We start from the raw sequence: 19,161 nt of genomic DNA, 5'->3' as shown, positions 1-19,161 counted from the left end.
TTTTGGTCGCCGCGACATGTCATTAAAATGCAATAACGGGTGATCAAAAGAACGTATCTGCACTGAAAAGGTATCATTAAAAACGCCAGCTCGGCACACAAAAAATAGGCCCTTAACTAACCCCAGATCATGAAAAATGGAGATGCTACGGGTATCGTAAAATGGCGCAATTTTTTTTTTTTTTTTAGCAAAGTTTGGAATTTTTTTTCACCACTTGGATAAAAAATAACCTAGACATGTTAGGTGTCTATGAACTCATAATGAACTGGAGAATCATAATGGCAGGCCATTTTAGCATTTAGTGAAACTAGCAAAAAAGCCAATCAAAAAACAAGTGTGGGATTGCACTTTTTTTGCAATTTCACTGCACTTGGAATTTTTTTCCCATTTTCTAGTACATGACATGCTAAAACCAATGATGTCGTTCAAAAGTACAACTTGTTTCACAAAAAATAAGCCCTCACATGGCCATATTGACGGAAAACTAAAAAAGTTATGGCTCTAGGAAGGAGGGGAGCGAAAAATGAACAAGGAAAATTGGAAAATCCCAAGGTCATGAAGGGGTTAACAGCCTGTGTCATCTCTCCAACGTAGATTTTGCCACAAGGACATTTAAAAGTACATATTTTGAATCACAGGTGTGGAAACCCTGTATGGGAATATCAGCACCAGTGCAAGGATGAGAAATTTTATTCCCTTGAAGTACATTGGCAAATTGTGCACATTGGAGACAAGGAATATGCTCAAAAAAGTACAGCGTCAACAAGCAGCAGTATTGGAGTGACATGCGTGTAAGTCAAATTAGACTGATAAGACAATCAGTAATTTAAGAAACACACACTTTGTAAGACAGTCACAGATTTTTTTTTTCATTCAGTGTTACTGGTGACCTGTTTCTGCATGAATGCAAAAATAAATGTATTGTTTTGAAATTCAGAAATGGAATGGCACTAGGACAATATCGTACACAGCAAAACCCTTTGCCTTTTTCAATCCTGTTTGTCCATTTGCCTGCCGACAATCCAAAGCAACTGGAATTCCGGTGCTCAGCTTAATGAATCATGACCATCCACTATTCCATATCACAAAGAAATAAAAAGCAGCGGCACTCACCAGTTTGCTGATTCAACGTCTCTAATGTGCCTTTAATCCATGGTACAGATTATGTTAGACACATACCAAGAATTAGCGAGGGTGCAGGGAGTGCAGGAGGACAACGGCCGTTTCGTGCAATCAGCACTTCTATGGGTCCATTGGGTATAAGTGCTGATTGCACGAAACGGCCGTCATCCTCCTGCACTCCCCCCACCCTCGCTAATTCTTGGTATGTGTCTAACATAATCTTTACCATGGATTAAAGGCACATTAAAGACGTTGAATCAGCAAACTGGTGAGTGCCGCTTCTTTTTATTTCTTTGTGATATGGAAAAATAAATGTATAATTGAAATGCGGCAGGCCAGTAGTATTGATGAATCACTGCCTGCAATAAAATCTCTGTATTATTCTTTTTTTTTCACACATTCATCTCTTTCACTGCGATGCTATAAAAAAACCATATTGGCAATTTATTCATGTTTTTATAATTTCCTTTCCCTTACTATATAGTTAAGCTATATCCTTGCAGATGTTGCTCTGGTCAAGTTTAAGCCCTGGATTAGTTTTGAAAAGATGCATTTTTTTTCTCATCGTTATTTCGTGACTTTTCCAAACTACAGTTGGAAAGGAAAATATTTTTAAACAACTTTCTTTTGACTTATTTAAATCTGTAAAATTGTCAGTATTTGTGAGTGTCTGGTATTCATTACATTGCAAATGTTGTCAAAATGCTTCTCATTTCTTTCGGTTGTTTAGTAGGAGAAGGAAATCTTGTTTTCAGTCTAGAAAAATGGCTCACATTTATTATACCGTAATATTCACTTACAATAAAAGAATGAATTATCAATGTCCAAATATGACAAGAAAGTGAGCACACGGAGTATTTGTGTGTTCCTGAAAGCTCCTAATATTGATTTTTGCAGCTTTATAGGAATATAAAGAGTGTCACTTACGGTGACCTAATTAAAGGTCTTCTCAGTTTTAAAAATCTTTTTGAGCCATAGTGTTGTAGTGGTTTTAAATAATAACCACACAGTTGTTACTTAGCTGTTACTTACCAGGGCCAGTGATAAATTTATGCACTTGCTATGGGCTGGCATAGTGACGTCACATCTTCCCATCTACTGTGCTTACAGCTGATCAATAAAGACCAGAGCAGTGTCAATATAGATGAAACAAAGCACTAAGCCCAGCAATTGACATCACCACTGCAGCTGATCAATAAAGACCAGAGCAGTGGCAGAAAGGCAGAGTTAGACCTGAAGAGTGTAAGTGAAAGCTCTGCAATCATATGGCATTTTTCTAAATCACAATCTAATAATTGGGTATCACTTGGGATGGGTTCACATGACTGATTTCTGCCCATCTAAGGGCTGTCCCACACTCCGCATCATGCTGAAGCCGCGATTCATATGTTCCCTGCAGCAGCGTTTGCTGCAGAGAAAATATGAATAATAGTGTTTAAAATAAAGATCTATGTGTCCGCCGCCCTCCCACCCCCTGTGCGCCCCCCTGCTGGTCAGAAAATACTTACCCGGGTCCCCCGTCGGCTGTCGCTCCTTCCTGGTCTGGCCGCGGCTTCTAGTGTATGCGGTCACGTGGGCCCGATCATTTACAGTCATGAATATGTGGCTCCACCTCCCATAGGGGCGGAGCCGACTATTCATGATTGTAAATGATCGGCCCCACGTGACCGCATACAGTAAGCCGCGGCTAGACCAGGAAGGAGCGACAGCCGACGGGGGACCCGGGTAAGTATTTTCTGACCAGCGGGGGGGCGCACAGGGGGTGGGGGGGCGGCGGACACATAGATCTTTATTTTAAACACTATTATTCATATTTTCTCTGCAGCAAACGCTGCTGCAGGGAACATATGAATCGCGGCTTCAGCACCATGTGGGGGGGACAGCGCTTACTGTAGCACTGTCTCCTGCATGCACACGGACCCCAGACGGAGAATGTCCGTGTGAGGTCCGTGTTTTACACGGACCCATTGACTCTATTGGGTCCGTGTAATACGTGCGCTCCCACGAACACTGACATGTCTCCGTGTTTGGCACACGGAGACACGGTCCGCAAAAAATCAATGACATCTGAACAGATGCATTGATTTTTATGGGTCTACGTGTGTCAGTGTCTCCGGTACGTGAGGAAACTGTCACCTCACGTACCGGAGCCACTGACATGTGAAACCGGCCTAAGAAAAACGGTACTATCATTCTGATCATTTTTTCCTGGACAGCGATAGAAAAAAAAAGGTTCTCTACCTTCTCCAGTCTGTCAGTCCAATTTTTTTCTATAACCCCTAGACTTGCATTGCCGATTTTGATCTGATAATCTGATCTAAATCTGACTCATTTCTGAATTTTTCCTTAGATCAACCGGTCAGAGGAAAAATTTAGACAAGTTTATAGCCCAATAGAATATCATAGGTTTGAGTGCTATCCATGAAAACCACGAGAAAATCGGTTGTGTGCACAAGCACTACGAGATGGCAGTCAATAAAATATAGCAATAATTTGTTCCATATGTAGTTCTCAGGAATATATCCACAAGGAGTAAAACTGGAAAAAAATATAAACTGTAAACTGGGACTTGCAACCATAATCAATGTATCATTTAATAATATAAACTATCACAGATAAAAAATGACATATATAAAGATAAAAACAATAATAGCAACCAAGCAAGATGAAGAAGTCCCCTGAGGGTCTTCATAAGGATAATATCAAATTGCAGAAATAGATTGATCACATATGTGTACATATACAGTGGGTACGGAAATTATTAAGACCCCTTTAAATTTTTCACTCTTTGTTTCATTGCAGCCATTTGGTAAATTCAAAAAAGTTCATTTTTTACTCATTAATGTACACTCTGCACCCCATCTTAACTGAAAAAACAAATGTAGAAATTCTAGCATATTTATAAAAAAACTAGATTGTGGCCCGATTCTAATGCATCGAGTATTCTAGAATATGCATGTCCCCGTAGTATATGGACAATGATGATTCCAGAATTCGCGGCAGACTGTGCCCGTCGCTGATTGGTCGAGGCAACCTTTTTGACATCATCGTCGCCATGGCAACCATTATGACATCTACATCGATACTGTGCCCGTTGCTGATTGGTCGAGGCCTGGCGGCCTTGACCAATCAGCGAATGAATAAAGGGGACAGACAGACAGACAGACGGAAAAACCCTTAGACAATTATATATATAGATTAAAAATGAAATATCACATGGTCATAAGCTTTCAGACCCTTTGCTCAGATGCTCATATTTAAGTCACATGCTGTCCATTTCCTTGTGATCCTCCTTGAGATGGTTATATTCCTTCATTGGAGGCCAGCTGTGCTTAATAAAACAGATAGGACTTGATTTGGAAAGGCACACACCTGTTTATATAAGACCTCACAGATTACAGTGCATGTCAGACCAAAGGAGAATCAAGAGGTCATGGGAACTGGCCAAGGAGCTCAGAGACAGTATTGTGGCAAGGCACAGATCTGGACAAGGTTATAAAAGAGCTGTTCCTAAGAGCAAAGTGGCCTAAATAATCCTTAAATGGAAGAAGTTTGGGACCACCAGAAGTCTTCCTAGACCTGGCTGTCCAGCCAAACTGAGCAATTGTGGGAGAAGAGCCTTGGTGAGAGAGGTAAAGAAGAACCACAAGATCACTGTGGCTGAGCTCCAGAGATGCAATAGGGAGATGGTTGAAAGTTCCACAAAGTCAACTATGACTGCAGTCCTCCACCAGTCGGGCCTTTATGGCAGAGTGGCCCGACACAAGCCTCTCCTGAGTGCAAGACATATGAAGGCACTCATACAGTTTGCTAAAAAAACACATGAAGGACTGCCAGACTATGAGAATTGAGATAGACCTGCACATCACCTGTCCAATACAATCCCAACAGTGAAACATGGTGGTGGCAGTATCATGCTCTGAGGGTGTTTTTCAGCTGCAGGGACAGGACAACTGGTTGCCATTGAAGGAAACATGAATGCGGCCAAGTACAGAGATATCCTGGATGAAAACCTCTTCCAGAGTGCTCTCGACCTCAGACTTGGCCAAGGGTTCACCTTCCAACAAGACAATGACTCTTAGCGCACAGCTAAAATAACAAAGGAATGGCTTCAGAACAACTCTGTGATCATTCTTGACTGGCCCAGCCTGAGCCCTGACCTAATCCAATTGAGCATCTCTGGAGAGACTTGAAAATGGCTGTCCACCAAAGTTCACCATCCAGCCTGACAGAACTGGAGAGGATCTGCAAGGAAGAATGGCAGAGGATCCCCAAATCCAGGTGTAAAAAAAACCTGCTACATCATTCCCAAGAAGACTCATACAGTGCCTTGCGAATGTATTCCGCTCCCTGAAACTTTTCAACCTTTTTCCACATATCATGCTTCAAACATAAATATAACAAATGTACATTTTTGGCAAAGAATCAACAACAAGCGGAAAACAATTATGAAGTTGAATGAAATTTATTGGTTATTTAAAATGTTTGTGCAAATTCAAAAACTGTGGGGCGTGCAATATTATTCGGCCCCTTTAACTTAATACTTTGTTGCTCCACCTTTTGCTGCAATTACAGCTGCAAGTCACTTGGGATATGTCTCTATCAGTTTAGTACATTGAGAGATTGAAATTCTTGCCCATTCTTTCTTGGCAAACAGCTCGAGCTCAGTGAGGTTTGATGGAGATCGTTTGTGAACAGCAGTTTTCAGCTCTTTTCACAGATTTTCGATTGGATTAAGGTCTGGACTTTGACTTGGCCAATCTAACACCAGGATATGTTTATTTATGAACCATTCCATTGTAGATTTTGCTTTATGTTTGGAATCATTGTCTTGTTGGAAGACAAATCTCCATCCCATTCACAGGTCTTTTGCAGACGCAAACAGGTTTTCTTCAAGAATGGTCCAGTATTTGGCTCCATCCATCTTCCCATCAATTTTAACCATCTTCCCTGTCCCTGCTGAAGAAAAGCAGGCCCAAACCATGACGCTGCCACCACCATGTTTGACAGTGGGGATGTTGTGTTCAGGGTGATGAGCTGTGTTGCCTTTATCGTTTGGCATTGTTGCCAAAAAGTTTGATTTTGGTTTCATCTGACCAGAGCACCATCTTCCACATGTTTGGTGTGTTTCCCAGGTGGCTTTTTGCAAACTTTAAACAACACTTTTTATGGATATCTTTGAGAAATGGATTTCTTCTTGCCACTCTTCCATAAAGGCCACATTTGTGCAGTGTAGGACTGATTGTTGTCCTATGGACAGACTGTCCCACCTCAGCTGTAGATCTCTGCAGTTCATCCAGAGTGATCATGTGCCTCTTTGATGCATCTCTGATCAGTCTTCTCCTTGTTTGAGATGAAAGTTTAGATGGACGGCCGGGTCTTGGTAGATTTGCAGTGGTATGATGCTCCTTCCATTTCAACATGATCGCTTGCACAGTGCTTCTTGGGATGTTTAATGTTTTGGAAATCATTTTGCATCCAAATCTTGCTTTAAACTTCTCCACAACAGTATCACGGACACTGTTGTGTTCCTTGGTCTTCATTATGTTCTCTGTGCTTCAAACAGAACCCTGAGACTATCACAGAGCAGGCGCATTTATATGGAGACTTGATTACACAGAGGTGGATTATATTTATCATCATTCGGCATTTAGGACAACATTGGATCATTCAGAGATCCATAATTAACTTCTGGAGTGAGTTTGCTGCACTGAAAGTAAAGGGGCCGAATAATATTGCATGCCTCACTTTTCAGTTTATGAATTTCCAAAAAAATTTAAAATAACCAATACATTTTGTTCAGCTTCACAATTGTGCTCCACTTGTTGTTGATTCTTCACCAAAAATTTAAATTTGGTATCTTTATGTTTGAAGCATGATATGTGGGAAAAGGTTGAGAAGTTCCAGGGAGCCGAATACTTTCGCAAGGCACTGTAGCTGTACTAGCTCAAAAGGGTGCTTCTATTAAGTACTGAGCAAAGGGTCTGAATACTTATGACCATGTGATATTTATTTTTTTCTTTTTTAACAAATTTGCAATAATTTCTTAATTTATGTCTCCTTTCAATCAAGATGGGGTGCAGAGTGTACATTAATGAGAAAAAAATGAACATTTTTTGAATTTACCAAATGGCTGCGATGAAACAAAGAATTAAACATGTAAAGGGGTCTGAATACTTTCTGTACCCACTCTATCTATCTATCTATCTATCTATCTATCTATCTATCTATCTATCTATCTATCTATCTATCTATCCTGTATATATATATATATATATATATATATATATATATATATATATATATATATATATATATATATATGTGTGTGTGTGTGTATAGATCATACAATTTAAATGTAGTGTATAGTAACTAGCAAAACATACTGCTTACAATTAAATATACAGTGGGGAAAATACTCATTTGATACACTGCTGATTTTGCAAGATTTCCCACCTACAGAGAATGGAGAAGTCTGCAATTTTTATCGTAGATACACTGCAACTGTGAGAAACAGTATCTAAAAATAAAAACCAAAAAATCACATTATATGATTTTTACATACTGTAATTAATTTGCATTTTATTGCATTAAATAATTATTTGATACAATAGAAAAACGTAACTTAATATTGGGAACAGAAACCTTTGTTTCCAATTACAGAGGTCAGACATTTCCTGCAGATCTTGACCAAGTTTGACCACACTGTAACAGGGATTTTGGCTTACCCAACCATGCAGAACATCTCCAGATCTTTCAGGGTTTGAGGCTATAACTGGGCAACTTTGAGTTTCATCTCCCGCCAAAGATTTTCTATTGGTTTAGGTCTGGAGACTGGATAGGCCACTCCAGGATCTTGAAATGCTTCTTACTGCTTTATTGCCCTGGCTGCATGTTTTGGGTCATTGTCATGCTGGAAGACTCAGGCTCGACCCATCTTCAATGCTATTACTGAGAGAAGGAGGCTGTTTGCCAGAATCTCGCGATACATGACTCCATTCATCCTCCCTTCATTACTGTGCAGTCATCCTGTTACCTTTTCAGAAAAGCACCCCCAAAGTAGGATGTTTTCCACACCATACTTCATGGTTGGGATGGTATTCTTAGGGTTGCACTCATCTTTATTTTTCTTCCAAATATGGCAAGTGAAGTTGATTCCAAAAATCAAAAGTTCTATTTTGGTCTCATCTTACCACATGACCTTCTCCCGTGCTCCTCCTGGACATGTGTTGACAAGAGCAGGAGGACAGGGTATGTCTTGCATGAGTTTCATTCTAGACAACAGTGTATTACTAATGGTAAAGTTTGAAACTGTAGTCCCAGCTCTCTTCAGGTCATTGTCTAGGTTCTTCTGTGTTGTTCTGGGCTGATTCCTGACCTTTCTCAGAATCATCCTTACCCCACAAGGCGAGAGCTTGCATGGAGCCCCAGACCGCGGAAGACTGACTTCCATTTTCAAATTTGTACCTACAGTTGTTGCCTATTGTCTTGCAGCCCATACCAGCCTTGGGCAGGTCTACAATTTTGTTCCTGGTGTCCTTAGACAGCTCTTTGGTCTTGGCCATAGTGGAGAGTTTGGAGTATGATTGATTGAGTGTTTGGACAGGTGTCTATTATACAAATAACAAGTTCAAACAGGTGCAATTAATACAGGTAATGAATGCAGAGTAGGAAGGCTTCTTAAAAAAAACTAACAGGTCTGTGAGATAAAGGAATCTTGCTGCTAGGTGATCAATTACTTATTTCATGCAATAAAGTTAAATCATTTAAACATCACACAATGTAATTTTATGGTGCAAAATCGGCAATGTATCAAATACTTATTTTCCCCACTGTACTTATAAAATGTTGATTTGAGTTAAACTTGAAATGCGAATTCACTGAATATTTTTATGCAATTGCATTTTGCTTTTTTCACTTTTTTTTTTCTTTAGATTCAATTTACCTATATCTCAGCTTGGTGTATTGGGTACTACCTGTTCCAATCAAGAATTTATTTATTCATTATTATGCCTTGCTGATATAGCGCTATCATATTCCGTAGTGCTTTACATACATTATCATTGCTGTCCCCAATGTAACTCATGCAGACATGGGGAAGAACATACAAACCCCTTGCAGATGTTGTCCTTGGTGGAATTTGAATTCAGGACCCAAGTGCTGCAAGGCTGCAGTGCTATCCACTGAGGCACCATAGTACCCTGAATAGTATGATTAAACGTATAAATCAAGGGGAAGTACCACATTGATATGGCACTAAACAAGATAAAATGTTATTATGACCATATATTGTAATCATATATTGAATCATATGTTGGCAACTTTTTTCCACATCATTAATAGTATTAAATTCCCTTCTTATTGAGTGGGATAATAGTACTTCTTCTCTATATGACATATAGTTGTCAAGCTAGGGAACAGGTGTATAATTCATCAAGGAGCTCCACACATGCAAGTAGTCAATTTGGCTCCTCCACAAGTGCCTGGACATGTCTGAAGGTGTGCCTCCTCTCTCAGGCAATTATCCACCTATTAAGGTACAGTACAGACCAAAAGTTTGGACACACCTTCTTATTTAAATGTTTTTCTGTATTTTCATGACTTTGACAATTGTACATTCACACGGAAGGCATCAAAACTATGAATTAACACATGTGGAATTATATACTTGACAAAAAGTGTGAAACAACTGAAATTATGTCTCATATTCTAGGTTCTTCAAAGTAGCCACCTTTTTCTTTGATGACTGCTTTGCACACTCTTGGCATTCTCTTGATGAGCTTCAGGAGGTAGTCACCGGGAATGGTTTTCACTTCACAGGTGTGCCCTGTCAGGTTTAATAAGTGGTATTTCTTGCCTTATAAATGGCATAATTTCAGTTGTTTCACACTTTTTTGTTAAGTATATAATTCCACATGTGTTAATTCATAGTTTTGATGCCTTCAGTGTGCATGTACAATTTTAATAGTCATGAAAATACAGAAAAATCTTTAAATGAGATGGTGTGCCCAAACTTTTGGTCTGTACTGTATATGTCTACCTTCACAGACAATAAGTGATGTCTTCTACAAAGTAACAAAACAATGCTCAACTGATCTATCTGATCACTAAATATGTTTTAAGATCCTCATTGGTCTCTTTTTCAAATGTGATTACAACTTTTTCTGGTCTTTGGCCTTACACATTATAGCAATGCTATTACTAAATCCTGAATTCTTCTACTTCCATAGGGATATACTAAAGGAAATATATGAAAACCTGTCAAAGTAAATAAATAGTTATACTTCAATACAGTGAAACAATAAAATACAGGATTAAAAACCAACATTAGAAGTAAAAAAAAAAAAAAAAATTATAAACAAAAAAATCTCTGATGCATAGGTATGCATGGTCATCGATGGAAAAAGAACAAGATTCATATAATTTACTCTATAAGTGATTTTTGATGATAACTTGCAGCATGGCCTGCCTAAAGTCTGTGCTGTGAGCTACACTACAAATCATCCTTTTCCTGCTGCTAGGCTATTGCCTTTAGTGTGGGAGTGAGCATCATAGGGTTTTATAGTGCTCACTCTCACACTGAAAACATTAGCATGTCTAGTATAGCTTGTCTAGCATGAAGATGATTAGTTCAATTGGACTCACAGCATAGATTTTTGGAGTCCCGTACTGTGGTTTATCTGGAAAAAACACTAAGATCGGAGTCAGATGAGTGTATGGCATCCAATGCGAGAGCACCGGATGCGATATGCTAATAACCCTTGGCTCGTGCTTTGCTGCGAGCGAGAGCCGAGTGTCATGCATCTGTGCTTAAGCCTCTCGCACAGAGAGAATCGGAGCACAGCTGCGGAGGAGGTGGAGAAATTAATTTTGCCATCTCCTCCATTGCCGGGGTCAGCGTATATTGCACATCATTCGGATGATATAAGAGTGATGTGCGTTGTCTCACTCACACCCATAGGCTTATATGGGTGTGAGTGAGCCGAGACTCGGCCGAGTGTTGGTAACAATCGCAGCAACAAGCTCTTAATACTCTATGGATGACTAATTGTAGCCAGAAAAAAGTTCTAACACTTTTTTGTAGTGTTATATACCCCCAAAATATAAAAGAAAGCACCAAATACTCTATGGATGACGAATTGAATCCAGAAATATTTTTTAATGCATTTGGGCAGTGTTAGATGCCATCGAACAGAGAGCACGTAATACTCTATGAATGAGTTAATAGCATACAAAAAAAATTTGTAAAGCTTTTTGGGAGTGTTATATAACACTGAAACATACCACAAAGCATGCAATAATCTACACATGATATAGTCAATTTTTTCATTCCCAAAAACAAGAATGTACTCACCTGTCACAGCTATATATTTTGCAACATATTGTAAAACTCTAAGTTCTGCCTAGATACTTTATTCAAGTACTCTCCCTGCTCCGCAGCGATGGCTCCCTATGATAAATGCAGAATGTACGTGATACAAATAGCCAAGCACTCAAGCACAAGATCAGCCCTTAGAAGGATTGTTAGTATCATGGTTCAGCATCAGTATTAACACTAGAGGACTCTGATTCATTAAACGGTGCACACACATGCCCAGACAAGCACTCTCTCCATCAAGTAAGAACTGTCCAATTGCTGTGCAATGGCGCTAGTAACCTGAGCGTGGTTTTGCCAGTCATTTTATATCCTCTGATCAGGTAAAGCAGCCAGCTAATCACAGTAATGCCACCACTAAGATGGCTACAGCATTGTAGTGACTTGCAAGCAATGTATGGGCCTCACAAATCTTTTGCTCCAACACTGAGGACACTCCAGCCACAACCACACCATGCTGAAGAATGGAGGAAGGAGGTTCAGGAGGTGATATCGGGTCCAGACTACAGGATAAGGCATCAGCCTTGACGGTTTTAGAACTGGGCAGAAAGGTAATAGAGAATTGAAACTGTGTGAAAAAAGTGACCGTCTCACCTGTCTCAGTGTCAAACTCTTGGCAGATGCAATGTAAGCCAGATTCTTACGATCTGTAATCACAGTGATTCGATAGACTACCCCCTCCAAAAAATGCCTCCATTTTTTAAATGCTAGCTCTGTTACCTACATCATAATTCTTTTCCACAGAAGAGAATTTCTTCGAGAAGAAGGCACAAGGTCTTAAGTTGGTTAAAGTGGCAGGTCCCTGGGACAATACCAGCCCCACCCCAACCTCTGAGGCGTCCACCTTCACAATAACCGGTTTAGATGGATACAGTTGAATCAATACGGGGGCAGACATGAAACTCTTCCTTAAAAATGCTGCTGCGGCAGGAGCAGGTCAGTTCTTGATATCAGACCCCTTTCGGGTCAAATTAGTGAGGGGCTTAACAATTTGAGAAAACTCCCTTGTAAAATTTCTATAATAATTAGCGAACCCTAAGAAATGCTGAATACCTTTAAGATCCCTGGGTTAAACGCAGTCAACAATGGCCTGAACCTATCCATGGTCCATACAAAATCCTTCAGCAGACAAGATAAACCCCACAAAGGACAACTCCTGGACCAAAAACAAATATTTCTCCGGTTTAGCAAAGAGACAGTTCTCCCAGAGTCTCTGGAGAACTGAATGCAGATGACCCATGTGAGCCTGCTTCTCCACAGTGTACACCAGAATATTATCAAGATTAGTGTTGAGCATTCCGATACTGCAAATATCGGGTATCGGCCGATATTCGCTGTATCGGAATTCCGATACCGAGTTCCGATATTTTTGCGATATTGGGTACCGGAATCGGAAGTTCCCACAGTGCAAAAATGCAGTATAGTTGAGTGTGGTCGGTGCGTGGGCAGAGACTGCATGTGTTTGCAGGCGGGGTCTGTGCGGGACCGTGGGTGGTCTGTACGGCCTGCTGGCGGTCTGTACAACCTGCCGGGGGGGTCTGTGCGGCATGCCGGGGGGTCTGTGCATCATGCCGGGGGGTCTGTGTGGCCTCTCGGGGCTTTGTGCGGTGTGCCGGGGCTCTGTGCAGCGTGCCGGAGCTCTGTGCGGCGTACCGAGGCTCTGTGCGGGGCTCTGTGAGCGTGCCGGGGCTCTGTGTGGGCTGCCAGGGGTCTGGGCGTGTGTGCAGGCATCGTCTGATGGGACTACAAGTCCCATCGGATGATGCCTGCTACAATGACAGTGATTGACACATTAGCCAATGATGGGACAGTAGTAGTCCCATTATCCGGCTAATGTGTTGAATGTAAGAAAAAAAAAATACTACATACATGCTACATACATGCTACATACATACTACATACTACATACATGCTACATACATACTACATACATGCTACATACATACTACATATATACTACATACATGCTACATACATGCTACATACTGTACATGCTACATACTACATATATACATGCTACATACATGCTACATACTGCTTACATACTACATGCTACATGCATACTACATACATCCTACATACTACATACATACTACATGCTACATACATGCTACACACTACATACATACTACATACATACTACATACTACATACATGCTACATACATGCTACGTACATGCTACATGCATACAACATACATACTACATGCATACTACATACATACTACATGCTACATACATGCTACATACATGCTACATACATACTGCATACATACATGCTACATACATGCTACACACATATTACATACTTACTACATACATACATACTACATACATACTACATACATTACATACATACATACATACTACATACATTGCAGACATACATACTACATACATTACATGCATACTACATACATACTACATACAATACATTCATACATTACATACAGTACATGCATACAGACATACAGTACATAAACATAGGTTACATACTTACCATTACTTGTCACTTTGTTCCCCGAAGCCAGTGTCATCTGTAAAAAAAAAGATTAAAATAACAAACAACCAATATACTCCCTGTCCGCAGAAATCCACGAGTGTCCCACGATGATCTCCCATGGAGAACGGCAGCATCAGCTGGTGCGACCGCTCTCCAGGGCCTCCAGGAACACAATGACGGGAGGAAGATATCCTTCCGCACAGAATTCCTCCGCCGTAAAAAAGTCCCTAGTCTCACTTTATGTCATTGCTGTGTGAGAAATTTTCCCACGCAGCAATTGCCATAAAGTAAGACTTTGAACTCAGCTAACCTCAGTGATACAGTGCAGGAGCCATTGTCTCCTGTCAGTGTGTCACTGAGGGTCCTATAGAGCAGTGACATCACCCGATGTCACTGTTCTATAGGGGAGATCGTCGTGGGACACTCGTTATTAATTGGACTACGGCAGACAGGTAGTATACGGTTTATTATTTTACATTTTTTGCAGGTGCTGAAGTATGGTAAGTATGGTGAAATGAAGAATATTAAAATACTTTTTTCCTAATGTGTGTGTGTTTTATTAACCCTTTATTACTATAGGATTAATAATGGATAGGCGTCTTATTGACGCCTCTCCGTTATTAACCCATCTTAATGTCACCTTACGATAGCAAGGTGACATTAACCCCTTATTACCCCATATCCCACCACTACATGGGAGTGGGAAGAGAGGGGCTAAGTGCTGGAATTGGCGCATCTTACAGATGCACCATTTCCGGGGTGGCTGCGGACTGGTATTTGTAGCCGGGGGGCCAATATCCATGGCCCCTCTCTAGGCTATGAATATCAGCCCGCAGCTGTCTGCGTAGCCTTTCTGGCTATAAAATATAGGGGGACCCCACATCATTTTTTTGGGGGGTCCCCCTATTTTAATAGCCAGCAAAGGCTACGCAGACAGCTGCGGGCTGATATCCATAGCAGGCTACAAATATTGGCCCCCGGCTGTCGGCTTTCCCCCTCTGGCGCAAAAAATTGCACGGGAGCCCACGCCGTTTTCTTTTCTGTTTTTTTTTTAATTAAACGCTCATTAAGGCCTCTTTCACCCTTGCGTCGGTACGGGTCCATTGCTATGTGTCGGGTCGACGTACCGATGCACATTGTGAAATTTTGCACGTTGTGGGCAGCAGATGCAGTGTTTCAACGCATCCGCTGCCCATTCTGAAGTCCGGGGAGGAAGGGGCGGAGTTTCGGCCATGCATGCGTGGTAGAAAATGGCAGACGCGACGGACAAAAAAACGTTCACTTGAACGTTTTTTGTGCCGACGGTCCGACAAAACACGACGGATCCATTGCATGATGGATGTGACGTGTGGCCATCTGTTGCGATCCGTCACTAATACAAGTCTATGGGTAAAAAACGTATCCTGCGAGCACATTTGCACCATTTTTTTCCACCGGACCTGTTTTTTACCGCCGGATCCATTTTTTCTTGTTGTATCAGCGCCGGATTGTGCCTGATGGCCACACGTTTCATCCGTTATTTGCCGGATCCGTCAAAACAGCTGTTTCTGCCTGACGGATAACACATACAGAGGAACATTTTTTCTGTCCAGCGAAAACACGTACAGCGATGGATCCGGCAAAAAACGTATGAAACTGAGATGTGAAATGATGAATCCAGCCTCTCAATCCATTTTTTCATGCATGTTTCCATTCAAATCATGCACATTTTCCATTTATTTATTTTCCAAAAACCGCATCAAAACCTGCATCAAAACTGCACCAAAGGCTGCATCAAAACTGCACCAAAAACTGCATCAAAAAAAGCACGAAAAACTGCATCAAAAACCGCACCAAAAACATGCATCAAAAAAAGCACCAAAAACTGCATCAAAAACCGCACCAAAAATCTACATCAAAAACAGCACCAAAAACAGCACGAAAAACTGCATCAAAAACCGCATCAAAAACCTGCACCAAAAACTGCATCAAAACCTTCATCAAAAACTGGTGCAGTTTTAATGCGGTTTTTGATGCAGTTTTTGTTTCAGGTTTTTGGCTCGGTTTTTGATGTAGTTTTTGTTGCTGGTTTTTGGCACATTTTTTAATGCTGTTTTTGATGCTGTTTATGATGCTGTTTTTGATGCTGTTTTTGATGCAGGTTTTTGGCGTGGTTTTTGATGCTGTTTTTGATGCAAGTTTTTGGTGCGGTTTTTGATGCAGGTTTTGGTGCGGTTTTTGGAAATAAATAAATAAATGGAAAATGTGCATGATTTGAATGGAAACATGCATGAAAAAACAGATTCGGAGGCCAGATTCATCATGTCACATCTCAGTTTCATACGTTTTTTGCCGGATCAGTCGCTGTGTGTTTTTTCGCCCGACAGAAAAAAACGTTACTCTGTATGTGTTTTCCGTCTGGCGGAAACAGCTTTTTTGACGGATCCGGCAAAAAATGGATGAAACGTGTGGCCATCAGGCGCAATCTGGTGCTAATACAACTCTATGAGAAAAAACGGATCCGGCGGAAAAAACGGATCCGGCGAGAAAAAATGGATCTGGCGGAAAAAAATGGATCCTGCAAATGTGCTTGCAGGATGCGTTTTTTACACATAGACTAGTATTAGCTACGGATTGCGATGGATGGCCACATGTCGCGTCCGTCGTGCAACGGATCAGTCGTGTTTTGGCGGACCGTCGGCATAAAAAAACGTTCAAGTGAACATTTTCTTGTCCATCGCGTCTGCCATTTTCTACAGCGCATGCGCAGCCGAAACTCCATCCCATCCTCCCCAGACTTCAGAATGGGCAGCAGATGCATTGAAACACTGCATCCGCTGCCCACGACATGCAACATTTCACAACGTGCGTCAGTACGTTGGCCCGACGCATAGCGACGGACCCATACTGACGCAAGGGTGAAAGAGGCCTTAATGAGCGTTTAATAAAAAAAAACAGAAAAAAACGGCGTGGGCTCCGGCGCAATTTTCTGCGCCAGAGCGGGAAAGCCGACAGCCGGTGGCCAATATTTGTAGCCTGCTATGAATATCAGCCCGCAGCAATCTGCGTAGCCTTTACTGGCTATTAAAATAGGGGGACCCCCAAAAAATGATGTGGGGTCCCCGTATATTTTATAGCCAGAAAGGCTACGCAGACAGCTGCAGGCTGATATTCATAGCCTAGAGAGGGGCCATGGATATTGGCCCCCCGACTACAAATACCAGTCCGCAGCCACCCCGGAAATGGCGCATCTGTAAGATGCGCCAATTCCAGCACTTAGCCCCACTCTTCCCACTCCCATGTAGCGGTGGGATATGGGGTAATAAGGGGTTAATGTCACCTTGCTATCCATTATTAATCCAATAGTAATAAAGGGTTAATAAAACACACACACATTAGGAAAAAAGTATTTTAATATTCTTCATTTCACCATACTTACCATACTTCAGCGCCTGCAAAAAACGTAAAATAATAAACCGTATACTACCTGTCTGCCGTAGTCCAATTAATAACAAGTGTCCCACGACGATCTCCCCTATAGAACAGTGACATCGGGTGATGTCACGGCTCTATAGGACCCTCAGTGACACACTGACAGGAGACAATGGCTCCTGCAGTGTATCACTGAGGTTACCTGAGTTCAAAGTCTTACTTTATGGCAACTGCTGCATGGGAAAATTTCTCACACAGCAATGGCATAAAGTGAAACTAGGGACTGTTTTTTTTTACAGCGGCGGAGGAATACTGTGCGGAAGGATACCTTCCTCCCGTCATTGTGTTCCTGGAGGCCCTGGAGAGCAATCGCACCAGCTGATGCTGCCGTTCTCCATGGGAGATCGTCGTGGGACACTCGTGGATTTCTGCTGAAAGGGAGTATATTGGTTGTTTGTTATTTTAATCTTTTTTACAGATGACACTGGCTTCAGGGAACAAAGTGACAAGTAATGGTGAGTATGTAATCAATGTTTAATGTATGTATGTCTGTATGTATGTATTTTATGTATTGTATGTAATGTATTAATGTATTGTATGTAGTATGTATGTAATGTATGTAGTATGTATGTAACGTATGTAGTATGTATGTTGTATGTAGGAATGTAGTATGTATGTATGTATGTAGTATGTTGTATGTATGTAGTGTGTATGTTGTAAGTAGCATGTATGTATGTATGTAGTATGTATGTAGCATGTATGTATGTAGCATGTAGTATGTATGTAGTATGTATGTAGCATGTAGTATGTATATAGCATATATGTAGTATGTATGTAGCATGTATGTAGCATATATGTAGCATGTAGTATGTATGTAGTATGTATGTAGCATGTATGTAGCATGTATGTTGCATGTAGTATGTAGTATGCATGTAGTATGTATGTAGTATGTTGTATGTAGCATGTATGTAGCATGTATGTAGTATGTATCATGTATGTAGTATGTAGCATGTATGTAGCATGTATGTAGCATGTATGTAGCATGTATGTAGCATGTATGAAGTATGTATGTAGCATGTACAGTATGTAGTATGTATGTATGTAGCATGTATGTAGTATGTATGTAGCATGTATGTAGCATGCATGTAGTATATATGTATGTATTATGTATGTAGCATGTATGTAGTATGTATGTAGTATGTATGTAGTATGTATGTTTGTAGCATGTATGTAGTATATATGTAGCATGTATGTAGCATGCATGTATGTAGTATGTGTGTACCATGTATGTAGCATGTATGTAGTATGTATGTAGCATGTATGTAGTATGTATGTAGAATGTATGTAGCATGTATGTAGTATGTATGTAGTATATATGTATTAAGTATGTAGTATGTATGTAGCATTAATGTAGCATGTATATAGCATGCATATAGTATATGTAGCATGTATGTATGTAGCATGTATGTAGCATGTATGTAGCATGTATGTAGTATGTATGTAGTAAGTATGTAATATGTACAGTATGTAGCATGTATGTAGCATGTATGTAGTATGTATGTATGTAGCATGCATGTAGTATGTATGTAGCATGTATGTAGCATGCATGTAGTATGTATGTAGTATGTATGTAGCATACATGCAGCATGTATATAACATGTATGTTGCATGCATGTAGCATGTATGTAGCATGTATGTTGTATGTATGTATGTAGTATGTATGTAGCATGTATGTAGCATTATGTAGTATG

This window comes from Ranitomeya variabilis, chromosome 3, assembly GCF_051348905.1.
Source record: "Ranitomeya variabilis isolate aRanVar5 chromosome 3, aRanVar5.hap1, whole genome shotgun sequence".
Taxonomy (NCBI): Eukaryota; Metazoa; Chordata; class Amphibia; order Anura; family Dendrobatidae; genus Ranitomeya; species Ranitomeya variabilis.
The sequence above is the reverse complement of the archived record's forward strand: the minus strand, read 5'-3'. Positions refer to the sequence as shown.